The following is a 12,704-nucleotide window of genomic DNA, read 5'->3' on the forward strand; positions in this document are numbered from 1 at the left end:
GGGATAATTCCTGCATTTTCCTACATTCACAGAGCAGTTCTATCCCATGATTCCTACTCTATCCCTGTACCTAGATGAGCAACAGAAATATGTGCAGCCACAGCAGCTGAAGCCAGATGTAGCAAACTACTAATCACTAGACATGTGTGAGACAGAAGCACAGCAGACCACGCTTTTTGGGATCCAAGGAGTGTTGGAATCCAAGAGCCAATTGGCAAAAAGGCAGGATTTTTCGAGTCAGACTTGGATCCCAAAAGCTGACCTCGACGACGATGTCAGTCTTGGCTTCCACCAAGGAATCCCTCAGGTTCTGGGCCTGTGCCGGACCCTGCAAAAGCACCAAGAGAAATCTCTGTTAGAGCCAGCGCACAGGCCTGCAGACTCCTCTGAACCCAAACAGCAGCAGAACAGAACAAATCTGTGTGAAATTGGTCGCTCCGTTTGACCGCATCGACTGATGTCTTCATCCAAGCACAGTGTCAAGTAGCAGTGGAGTAGACAGTCATGGTAAATCGAGAGAGAGAGAGGAGGGGAGGCAAAGGGGAAGGTGGAGAGTGGACCTGTGAGCCCCATCCGATGACCCCGATCTGCTTGACGCCCTTGAAGGCCTCCGGGAGCAGCGGGAAGAGGTTCCGCCTGTGGAGACGACGAGGAGAGGACGAGGAAGGTGCTGCGCTGTAGGGGCGGAGGAAGGGGTGCCGCCGGTGGAGAGGACGAGGACGGCGTGGGTCTTGCACGGGGACTTGAGGTGGCGGCCGAGGACGGTGAGGTCGGGGAGGTGGTGGCCCTCCGCGGCGGCGGAGCTAGGGTTCGGGGAGACGGCGGGCGCTGCTGGGCGGTGGAAAGGGGGTAGGGGGGAGGCCGTGCGCGGGAGAAGAGAGGAGGGCGCGAGGGCAGCCGGCTTAGGAATGGCGCACCCCGGGCGGAGCGCCATTAGAATGTTTTTTATATAGTAATGGCGCATGTATATGAGGTGCGCCTTCTCTATGTTGTTAACCTCCAAAGTAGCAGCGCAGTTGTATGTGGGTTTTGCCTCCTAGCAGGAGTTGGCGGGTTCGAATCCTCTTCCCCCCTCCTTTTTTTCCTTTTTTTCTATGCATTGTTTTCTTGTGCTGGTTGCACCTTGGTTTGAGAAGTGCCTAGTATTTTTTTTTGATGTTTGCAAGTAGATGCCTAGTATTTTTTTTTATGTTTGCAATTAGATGCCTATGAATATCTAGTGCCTCACAACAACATCTAGTGCCTAGTATATTTGTTTTTTATGTTTGCAAGTAGATGCCTATGAATAGGAGTTGAATCTTGTGAATAGGTGTTCTAGTGGTAAGTATGCCGACGGCGGCGGCGGTGGAGCGGGGGAGGGTGCGGGGGGTGCTCGGCGGCGAGGGGGATCTTGCGAGGGGTGATAGCGATCGAGATGGAGGGGGATCGAGATCGAGTGTCCTCATGAATATTCAATATTTTTTCATATTGAATATGAAAAAATATCATCAAATTTGAAAATGTCGAAATACAATCGAGAAATGAAGGCTACAATTTAAATACAATCGATCTTAGCTAGCTATTTGTTCACAATCTTCTTGCCCTTATTTTTCGTAAATGGAGTTCTTCTCTTGAACGAACGTCCTTTAGGTTGGGTGGTCCTGCTTCTTCTTGTGGTGTATGCTGGTACTTCATCATCGTCGTCATGTTCCATCTTCGGGTCGCCGTACTTGTCGAAGTCTTGCTCATTGGCGACTCCATCCATTCCGATGATCTTCCTTTTGCCTCTCCTCACGACAACACGACTCGGCTTTGGCGGGTCGGTAATGAAGAAGCATTGGTCCACTTTCAGGTTACTTTCAGGCGGCTATCCTCGGGCCTGCATCCTTCATACAATGGAGTAACCGCGTCTATCTCCAATTGATCCAGCTTGGCTTTCTCTCGGGCGGCAGCTCTTGCGTTATCCGTCTGCTTGAGAAGCAGCTCTTGAATATGAGGGTCCTGCACCCACGCCATCGATGGTCCATCGTCGTCTGCTCCGGCATCTTCCTCATAATCATGTTCGACATCTTCTACATGATGACTGTGTCCTGGAGATTCTTCGTCTTCTCGCCCGCCCTCGCCGCGGTTGTCTTGCTCATGCCCTTCCTCATTTCTTTTCCGGCCCCCATGGACGACTTCATAATCATCTTCATCACCTTGCCACCGATAGCCATCCATGAAACCACGCAAGAGCAGGTGGTCCCGCACCTTTACGGAATCCGGGTCCATAAGGCTCTTCAGCTTGCATCTTCGACACAGACATCTTATCTCCATCTCGTTCTTTTGAAGCATCTCGGCCTTCGCGGAGCTCAAAAACCTATTCATGATGCCTTCGGTCATCGTGCGGACCATGGTCGCCTGCGGGGTAGAGCAAAACTATATTTTAGAACCAAAATTGTTTTGGCATGACTTTGCCTAGAAATAGGACAAAAAAGAATGCATAGTGCCAAATTCTCGCCGAAACGGAAATGAATCAACATTCCGGGAAAATATTGGCAACTATCGCATTTCAAATACCGGTACCTGCAAACACAAAAATATATGCAACACCACAAACATATGCAACACCACAAACATACGTAGATCAGCTAGGGCATAAAAAGTGCATGTGCACGTTGTTGGAGGGAGAAAAAAGTAGATCTACAACATAAAAGCTTTCCCCTTACTTACCTATCAAAAAAGGTAATTTAACCACTTAATTTGGGTGAATCTATGATGCAAATGAGGTGAGGAGGAGGAGGCACCCGAGACAAGCTTGGAGGAGGAGGTGGAGAGAATGAAAGTGGGGAAAGTGAGTGTGGTAGGTGGCTGTCCAAAATATCTAGCTGGTCCCAGGTTACTAATGGCGCACCACCTACATATGCCCCATTAGTAACCCTGGTTACTAATGGGGCACCTCCTCTGGTGCGCCATTAGTAGTTCTGCAAAAAAAAAGTAGTGGCGCACCACCAACAGATGCGCCATTAGTAACATTGGTTACTAATGGCGCACTAGCTGTGGTGCGCCATTAGTAGTTTGCAAAAAAAAACCCAAGAAAAATTTATAGTAGTGGCGCACTACTAAAAGATGCGCCATTAGTAACCCTGCTTACTAATGGCGCACCAGCTGCTGGTGCGCCATTAGTAGTTTTGCAAAAAAAAAATATAGTAGTGGCGCACCGAGTGTGTGGTGCGCCATTAGTGTCCACCACACTAATGGCACACCTCACATGGTGCGCCACTACTACATAGTAGTGGCGCACTGCTTGTGTGGTGCGCCATTAGTATCTATATCATCTATAGCCCTTTTCCTAGTAGTGTCAGCTGTGCCAGCCGAGTCAAAACCGGCGAGAGAAGGGGGTCGCTGAGCTCTTCGCACTCCCACCCCCGTTTTGGCGTCGCCGGGGACGGAGGAGGTTGGAATAGAGCTCCTGACCCGACAGCTTCAACGAGCACCCACTGCCACTGGAACCCTTCCGCCTTGGGGAGGAGCTCAATGATAACCCACAAGTGTGTTGGATCGCAACAGTTTTTGAGGGTAGAGTATTCAACCCAAACTTATTGCTTCGACACAAAGGGAAGCGAAAGAATATTCTCAAGTATTAGCAGCTGAGTTTGTCAATTTCAACCACACCTGGAAGATTAGTGTCTGCAAGCAAAGTATCAGTAGCAAAGTGGTATGATAGCAACGGTGTCAGAAAAAGATCTATTGACGGTAGACTATTCCTAACCGTTGTATCAATGGCGCCAGTAGATAGCACGTGGACTGGGGACTATTCTTCCCCGGCAACAGCTCCAGAAAAGTCTTGCAACAAGTAGCAGCAAAGTAATAGCAGTAGTGACAGTAGTAGCAAGTAGCAACAGTGACAGCAGTAGCAAGTAGCAAGGAACACCAGTAGCAGCAGAGTAACAACAGTAGAAACAGAGTAAGAGCAGCAGCAGTAACAGCAGTAGTAGCAAAGTAACGTAGCACGGACCAGTAGTAAAAGACTCGTAGGCAGTGGATAGGTGATGAATGAGTGTGCCGGATGTGATTCATCATGTAACAGCTATAACACGGAGAGATATGTAACTAGCTCCCGTTCGTCAATCTAATGTAGGCATGTGTTCCGTATGTAGTCATACGTGCTTAGGGAAAAGAACTTGCATGACATCTATTGTCCATCCCTCCCATGGCAGCGGGGTCCTAATGGAAACTACAGGATATTAAGGTTCTCCTTTTAATAAAGAACCGGACCAACGCATTAACACGTGGTGAATACATGAACTCCTCATACTATGGTCATCTCCGGGAGTGGTTCCGGCTATTGTCAGATCGGGGTTTCCGGGTCATAACACATAGTAGGTGACTACAACTTGCAAGATAGGATCCAAAACACACATATATTGGAGACAACATAATAGGTTCAGATCTGAAATCATGGCACTCGGGCCCTATTGACAAGCATTAAGCATAGCCAAGTAGTAGCAACATCAATCTAGAACATAGTGGATACTAGGGATCAATCCCCGTCAAAACTTACGCGATTACATGATAACTCATCACCGTCCAGCAAGCCTACGATGAGATTACTCACGAACGGTGAAGAGCATCATGGAATTGTCGATGGAGGAAGGTTGATGATGACGATGGCGACGATTTCTCCTCTTTGGAGCCCCGAGCGGACCCCAGATCTGACCTTCAGATGAAGAACAGGAGGTGGCGGCGCCTCTGTATCATAAAACGCGATGAATCCTTCTCCCTGATTTTTTTTCGGGCGAGACGGAATAAATAGAGCTGAGTTTGGAGGCGGTGGCGCCACGTGGGCCCCACAAGCCCTCACGGCGCGGCCAGTGGGGTGGCCGCGGCCTATGGGCTTGTGGCCCACTGGTTCACCTCCTCCGGTGGATCTTTGCGCATGTATTTTTCATTAGGTCCAGAAAAATGCTCCGTAAATTGTCAGGTCATTCCGAGAACTTTTATTTCTGCACAAAAACAACACCATGGCAATTCTGCGGAAAACAACGTTAGTCCAGGTTAGTTCCATTCAAATCATACAAATTAGAGTCCAAAACAAGGGCAAAAGAGTTCGGAAAAGTAGATACGACGGAGATGTATCACTCAACGCCTGGGATCCCGCGGGTTGATGCGTCATCAATTTTCAAGGACACACACCCAGAGCACTGCATCTTGGAGGCCAACTCAAGAGAGAAGAAGTGGCGGAGCAATGCCACGGACGGAGTGATGCCGACAAAGGCCTCACACAAGAACGCGAAGGCAGAAAGGAGTATCAAGGAGCAGGGGTCTAGATGAAGCGCGTGTATCTGGTAGTGCGAAAGCACCGCGTCGCGGAAGCCCGAGAATGGTGGTAGCGCACCCGAAAGGAGGGCGTGGAAACGGAGAGGAACCGCGACACACACCTTCTCACCCCGAGGCCATGAGGCCAGCCGAATCTGGGTGGCTCCCCACTCACTAGAGTTGGCGGCAACTACTAGCCGAACGTTCTCCAACCCCTCGAGGTTTATCACCACAGAACGCTCCAGCGCAGGCACGGGCGTGGCCGGGACAAGGGAGCCCCGCGAGTCCCCGCCAACTTCTCCCCTCTGAGGCATGACAGAGAGAACAAGACAAAGACGATGCAGCGCGCGTGGGACGGGAGGAAGAACCAGCGGAGGGATGGATAGGGGACACAGACGGGCGACAAATTCAGATCAGGAGATACAACGCAGGTAAAATTTTCATTACTTTTCACTTTTGAGGTATCACTAAGTAAAGACAACTAGCTTCTAGCACCTTTTTTTTGCTCAAAATTTCTTAGTGTTTCATAATCTAAATAGATTGACGTTGAAGCTTGTTTAAATTATGATATTCTGATTGGTGATTGTTTTCATTTGTAGATGCCATTTGTTTAACCTAGTGCGGTTTTTGTTATTCATTACACCATCTTCTAGTTATTCCATATTTGTTTGCTCTTAACTTATCTAGATATGGTTTGCCCTAATTGTTGCAATCCAAAAGGTCCTTATGAACCTTATCATGAAGAACTCCACGGTTTGAGGTTATTCTAGATGAGAATGGCTTAAGGCGCGTGGTAAGTGGACATATTTACCATACTTATCTTTGTATCTTATTCAGTAATCACTCACCAAGATCCAGTTTCATGTCCATTTTTTACTTATTTTTAATTTTATTCTTGATTTTTTCCTACAAGTTTTCTTGTTTATAGATTAATTATATTCATGTGGAATCAGTTTCCCTTAGTACGTTAATCTACGCAAACCCTCTAGTCAATAATTTATAATACTATTATGGTATTATCTTCAATTGTTACCTCACATTTGGTTGTGCATTGCACAATTTATTAAGCAGTAATTGCGTGAAAAGTTTGAATTTTTACTTACACCTTTTCATTTTTAATATTTTCCCACTACATGCCTTGCAATGCTAGAGCATTAAAGAAATGGCATGACAAGCAGATTGGGCTCGCCCGTGTTACCCCTAAAGACAGGTCTTACGATGCTTTGTTTAAGCACAGGTCGAACTACACCAAGCACCATGGTAACGGTTGGGTGCACTTTGCTCTTGATTATGGTCTTCGAGTTGGAGACTGCACACAGTTTTTTCTGCCTGATCATGGAGTGAATCTGGAGATTGAAACTTATTGCAAAGATAAAAGGCTGTTTTCATTACCTCATCTCAGTAAGAAAATAAAATTTCAATTAATTTTTTGCTAGATTTTATATTTATGAATAGTATTAAATCTTTGGTTAGTACAAATTTTGCATCTGTTATTTTTTAAGATCTCGATAATCGTTCTTCTAATGATTCCGAGTATGTTCAGTCTTGTGTCTAATCGCGGGATACTGAGATTACGTACAGCCAGACATGCTTCTTTACTCATCCTCTCTTTGGAGATACATTCATTCGTTGCCGCTAGTTTGTTCTTGTGTTTACAACCACCAACACCAAAGATAATATCATGGTTAGTTATATCTCTCCATATTAAACGTTTCTCAACATACTTTGCTCCTAGAACTTAATGTTTTTTCAGAATTCGGTATGAAATTTAATTATGAGCTTGACGTGCCGCCGATCTCACACTCCAAGTTCTGCATTTCTATTATGCATGCAGTGTACTAAAAATAGTTCACTGTATTGTTGTTCTCCTTTCGTGTTCTATTCATTGATTGCTTTCATTTACTAGTTTCTTACAAAATTACATTTATAAAAGCATAGTTTCAATATTTTAAATACTATTGTTTCCACATTTATTTGAATGTACCCATTATTTTTTTGTTCTGTCTGTTGAACATACACACTATTTATTTGAATGTGAAATAAATAGTGTTGCAGCTGACAAGAATTTTCTTGTTCTATCTGTTCAACATACCCACTATTTATTTGAATCTGAAATTAACCTTTTTTATATACTTTCTCCATGTTTCTTTTAGAACATTCTAAAGAGTGTTGTCCCAACCTTCAAGACGTGGGTGGATGTGTCTTCATCATATTACATCATCATACTCCATCTGCAAAGAATATGGGAGGATGGTGATTGAGAAGTCTTATTTCAAAAATTTCTTGGCAACTACATCCTTTGCTGAAAAGAATGTTCTTCTGATCACCTCCAAAGAGCGCAATTATTATTCTATGTCCATCACCTTTCAACACATTGTATAGCTGATATTAGTATGGTAGTTAAAATGGACGCAACATTGCTCTTAAATACTTGTTTGTTTGCTAGTTGAATTGGTCGTTTGGTTGTACAATGATGATATTGTGTCTAGATGATGTAAGTTTGGTAGATGAAATGGTACTCATGTAGCTCATATGAACTGATTGGTATTTGAAGTCTGACAATCATCTTTTGGGTGAAATCATCTACGAGAAGCACATGTCGGGTTTTTTTCATCGTAAATTTTCTTTAATTTGTCAATCAAAATTCCGCCAAGTAGGCAGACAGTTTAAAAGCACACTTCACACTCGTATTATATCGATTAAACATGTTAAGGATAAAGTATTTAGAACACACTCGCACAACTTGTGACTAATCTGCATGTATAATAGTGCCTGAGGCTAGGAGTAATAGTGTCTCTACATAATATAATACAACGCCAGATCAAACATCTGGAATAGAGAAGCAAGATCGTGCATCTGTTACACATACAACCGTGCATAGGAAAGAACCACTCCCGGCCATGCCTATCTAAATGAACATCTAAGCATACAGGAATTCTGACTCACTTCTGAGTAAAAATCCAACAAGGTGGTTGAAATGATTGATATGGTTGACTAGAGGGGGGTTGAATAGGCAACTAACAAATTTTAATCTTTTCTTTTAATAAATTACGATTAGCAACAAATAGGTTGGCTAGATATGCAACTAAGTGAGCAACCTATATGATGCTAACAATATCAATAGTAAGCAAGAAGTAAATACAAGTAAAGGTAACAAATAACCACAAGTGGAACCGATGAAGACGAGAATGTGTTTCCGTAGTTCCTTCCCTTTGAAGGGAAGTATGTCTCCGTTGGAGCGTTGTGGAGGCAAAATGCTCCCCAAGATTCCACTAAGGCCACTGTATTCTCCTCACGCCCTCACACAATGCGAGGTGACGTGATTCCACTAAGTGGTGCCCTTGAAGGCGGCGACCAAACCTTTACGAACAAGGTTGTGGCTCTCTCCACAACTTAATTGGAGGATCCCAACAGACAACGAAGCTTCACCACAATGGAATATGTCTTTGAGGTGACCTCTTCCGTCTAGGGTGCTCAAACACCCAAGAATAACAAAATCCACACAAGAAACTTTGCGAGAATCAATTTTCCTTTGGTGGAAGAGTAGATCTAGATATCCTCCTTCAATCCCTAGCAAGATAACAAATTCGATGGCTAGGGAGAGAGATCGGGCAAGAAATCTTGGAGTGCATAAATGGTGGAGAGAGAGAGGTAAGAGATAAGAGAGAGGTGGAAGAACCCCCCCCCCTTTATATAGGCCCCCCACTTTCTAACCATTACAACCATTTTTACATGGCAACGGTTCAACCGGTGGCCAAGGCGGTACAACCAGACTATATAATTTAGCGGTATAACTGCCCATCCACCGCCCAACCTCCCGACCAAAACAGAACCTTGGCCGACGGTTCCATACACCATGGTTGGTGGGCACGGCTAAATCCCAAGAAGTAAAACCGCCTCGAACACCGGTAGTACCGGGCCATACTAATATAGCGATACAATGACCGCCCAACAACTGCAGCACAATAGAACCGTTCCGGTTGTGGCCTAGTGCCGGGACAGTTCAACCGTTTAGGCTGTGGGCAGTACAACCACCCGAGGTAGCGATACAACCAACCATCTTGGAGGGAAAGGAGGGGCTCTGTTTGATGCGCTGGAATGAGATGGGTGCAAAAGAATTGCGAGAGAGAATTGATTCACCCAAGAACTTCCAATGTGCATTCCCTCTTGATAGAACAGGATCCCTACGACCAAAGATAATAAAGACGTAGAGAACACCGTCTTCGATCTTTTCCGTTTGGAGGGAATACCTAACCCTCTTGCGTCTCACACATGATACCTGAACAACTTGACACCCGGTTTGATAACATAGTGAGTTGTCATCATCACCAAAACACTTAAGGTAGGAGAATGCCCTTGTAATCTCCGCCTTTTTGCTGGATGATGACAACAACACTATTTGCATTGATGGTCTCTAAAGTAAAAGCAGATCTCCCCCTCGCTGTGTGCCCAAGATGAGACAAGAACAGGAATTTGAGCTCCCCCTTGATTTTGGAGACCAGACATTGGGTACATAGAGGGAATAAAATTAAGGAGCGATTGTACAAGATAATAAGTAGGGCCTAATGACAAGGGTAATAATAAACTTAGTCTCTACTGAAACATAAATAGTCTCCACTTAAGATATGTTCATGATCGACTAACAAGCAAATAAGAGTTCATCTAGGAAGCAAAACGAAAGAAACAAAGATACAAATACAACCAAAGCCCCCCATGCAAATCCCGTCATGATATAGCTCTCTCCCCTTTTGGCATCAAGACACCAAAAAGGAAAAGAGCGATGCTAACGCCCTAGTGCTCAGTAGAGCTCGTCAAATCCGTCGAACTCCTTGGAATCACCACTAGCAGATTCATCATCATCATCACCATCATTCTCATCAGTAGCAACAGCAGTAGAGGAGGCAGCAGGCTGACTCGAGACCTCATCATCAGTCCAAGTTCTATGTTCATAGATCCATTGCTCCTCGGGGGTGATGGTCTTCACATAACCGCTGGATGCCCCAAGCTGTTGAGCCTGCATAATCTGAATCTGTTTGCGCCTCGCAAGTTTCTCGTTGACATGGGCTTCATAGAGGTTCTTCTCTACATGAGTCTAGAGGCAGAAGGTCTTCTTTAATTTGTCAGAGTGCTCGGAGACCCAAGATGGCTTGGCTCCTGCACGGAGCACAAAATCATTATCAATGGAAAAGCAAAGACATTCTCAGTGTTGGCAGTGGGGAAGCGAGGTTCAAGATGCTTCTTCTTCCGGAGTTTCTTGACCTCATGCTCAATGAGGTTATCGAGAGAAGAGAGAGGCTCACTAGGACTTTGAACTGCCCATACAGAATTGAGAAAACACATGATGAAAGGAGCATACTTGGGGACCTTTCTGATGAAGACTGTGGAGTACATCTGTTCCCACAACTAGTTGGAAGCATCAAACGTAGCCCCAGAGCTAGCTTCAGTCTTCATGGAAACCAGCAGATCAACAAAATATCCATGAATCTCATCTTGATTTCCCACCTTCGGCAAAAGGACATTCCAGAAAACATGGTGTAAAATATCATAGACCTGTTGGAGGTCGTTAGAGGAGCTGGGAATCCCACGCCCAGGAATGTATAAGGGGGCTAACTCCACCTTCTCTATAGAAGTAGCTCGATCATGAGGATGGATACTGCCATTCCTAATGAGGCCATTATCATCATAACTAAGTGCATTACAAAAGGCACGCCACAGGACCTCGAACAGCTCATCACGACATATAAAGGTGAGGGTTTGGGCTTCATCAGTTGCAAACAGAACAGTAGCATAGAACTAGTGAATGAGCTGCACATCAAAGGCACAATTGATAGTCATGAGCTTGATCAAGGCAAAGTCTTCACAAAGTGCAGACGCCTCCCCAAAGTAATCCATGTTGCTCTTCTAGTGCTCAATGTCAACTGTCCATTGCTTGACAAACTTGTTCTTCTGATAGTCATAGAGCATATGCACAATTCACATTTGTAACTCATTCTCGAACTGAGGGGTAGTCCACCTGGGAGCAACGGGGATCGCATAAGTATTTTAAAAATGAACTCATTCCCACGCAGTTTTCTTACACGGGTGCATTGGCTTGGCAATTTCTGCTTGGCAGCCAAGGACTTCTCACGGTGAGTTGGCTTGGTAGGAATCACAAATTCTTCATGCTCAGAGTCATCAACGATCCTACACCTACGATATCATTTCTTGAAGTTCTTCGGAGGATCATAAGAAGAGCCAGAGCTACCTGCATACTGTGGCACCCCGGCTCAGAGGAAACCGAACGCCCCGTATTCCAGCCCAAGGACCAGTCTTATGGAATACGGAACCGTTGGCACGGAACAAATGAGCTCTTTATTACTATTGAAAAGATTACAAGGATACATGAATTTCATCGCCTTGGCGATACTACGCCTTCCTACGGTAAGTCCTACGCTAGAAGCAGCACGGCTACCGATGTGATGAACTCCACTCCGTAGGAACTCTAGCTGGAACGCGCATCCTAGCTCACAACTCGGAATCCTCGGCAATCAAACAATCAAGGCATGCCCTTTAAACTGGCATGACAAGCCAGGTGAGTACTTTGAATGTACTCACAAGCTCACAACAAACATCAGCATTAAGGCAAGACAACATCATAGCAATCAAGATTAAGTAAAGGGTGGTTATTACTAAAGGAATGGTAGCGAACTAACTATACCAGGCTACTCTCACCGTACTCGGAGAATACCAACTCTTGTGTTCTTACCAAGAACCTTTAACGAGTATCCTCAAGACAGATACCTAGACTTATCACCGGCACGATGCCCAACTGTTACACCGGCACGATGCCCAACTGTAACATACTAAAACGATGTTCTTCCATCATTACTAACATCAACATGGTTGACCATCTACTGAGGTTTGGTCGGGTTGTCCAATACCATGGACTCGACTATGCGAATAGGTTTGATACTCTGTAGAAGTTGCACACTTTACCCACACTACGGAGCACTGACCTCGTGATCCCATTCGGGTGGACCAGTGTTGCTCCAACGAAACCTGCCTAACCCGTGACTCTTTCATCGTACCACCGATATTCATCGTCCCTCGGAGTCCTGCCCTGGGTGGCCATGTGTCCTCATGACACCTGCCACCGTCATGGCCAAACTAAACTGTCCCATCCAGGGACGCCAGAACAAACAACTCAACTGGCTCACAGGGTTATCACCGCCCACCGGGCCAAGGTAGCACGCGTGCATAACCCTCCCTCTTTGGAAGTACTGGTTAAAGAGAACGCGATCAGCTCAAGTCAAGGCCGTCCCATATCGGCAAATCTGGTTGCACTGATGAGCCCAGACAGGTGACTCTGATCAACCAACTAGATTATCTTATCTCCGAATAATATGTATGTCATAGCTGACACTCCGATGTCATATCAATCCGATAAT

At 45.3% G+C, this 12,704-nt stretch overlaps 1 long non-coding RNA gene across 1 annotated transcript; it reads right to left on the reverse strand.

Annotated features, from left to right (window-relative positions):
- Positions 1–265: 265 nt before the first annotated feature.
- LOC123439865 lies at positions 266–638 on the reverse strand. The gene is made up of 2 exons (XR_006630199.1): positions 561–638; positions 266–328 (listed from the first exon to the last, which is right to left on the reverse strand). It is a non-coding gene; the product is annotated as an uncharacterized LOC123439865 (long non-coding RNA).
- Positions 639–12,704: the final 12,066 nt, after the last annotated feature.

Source organism: Hordeum vulgare, chromosome 3H, assembly GCF_904849725.1.
Source record: "Hordeum vulgare subsp. vulgare chromosome 3H, MorexV3_pseudomolecules_assembly, whole genome shotgun sequence".
NCBI classification, from domain to species: Eukaryota; Viridiplantae; Streptophyta; class Magnoliopsida; order Poales; family Poaceae; genus Hordeum; species Hordeum vulgare.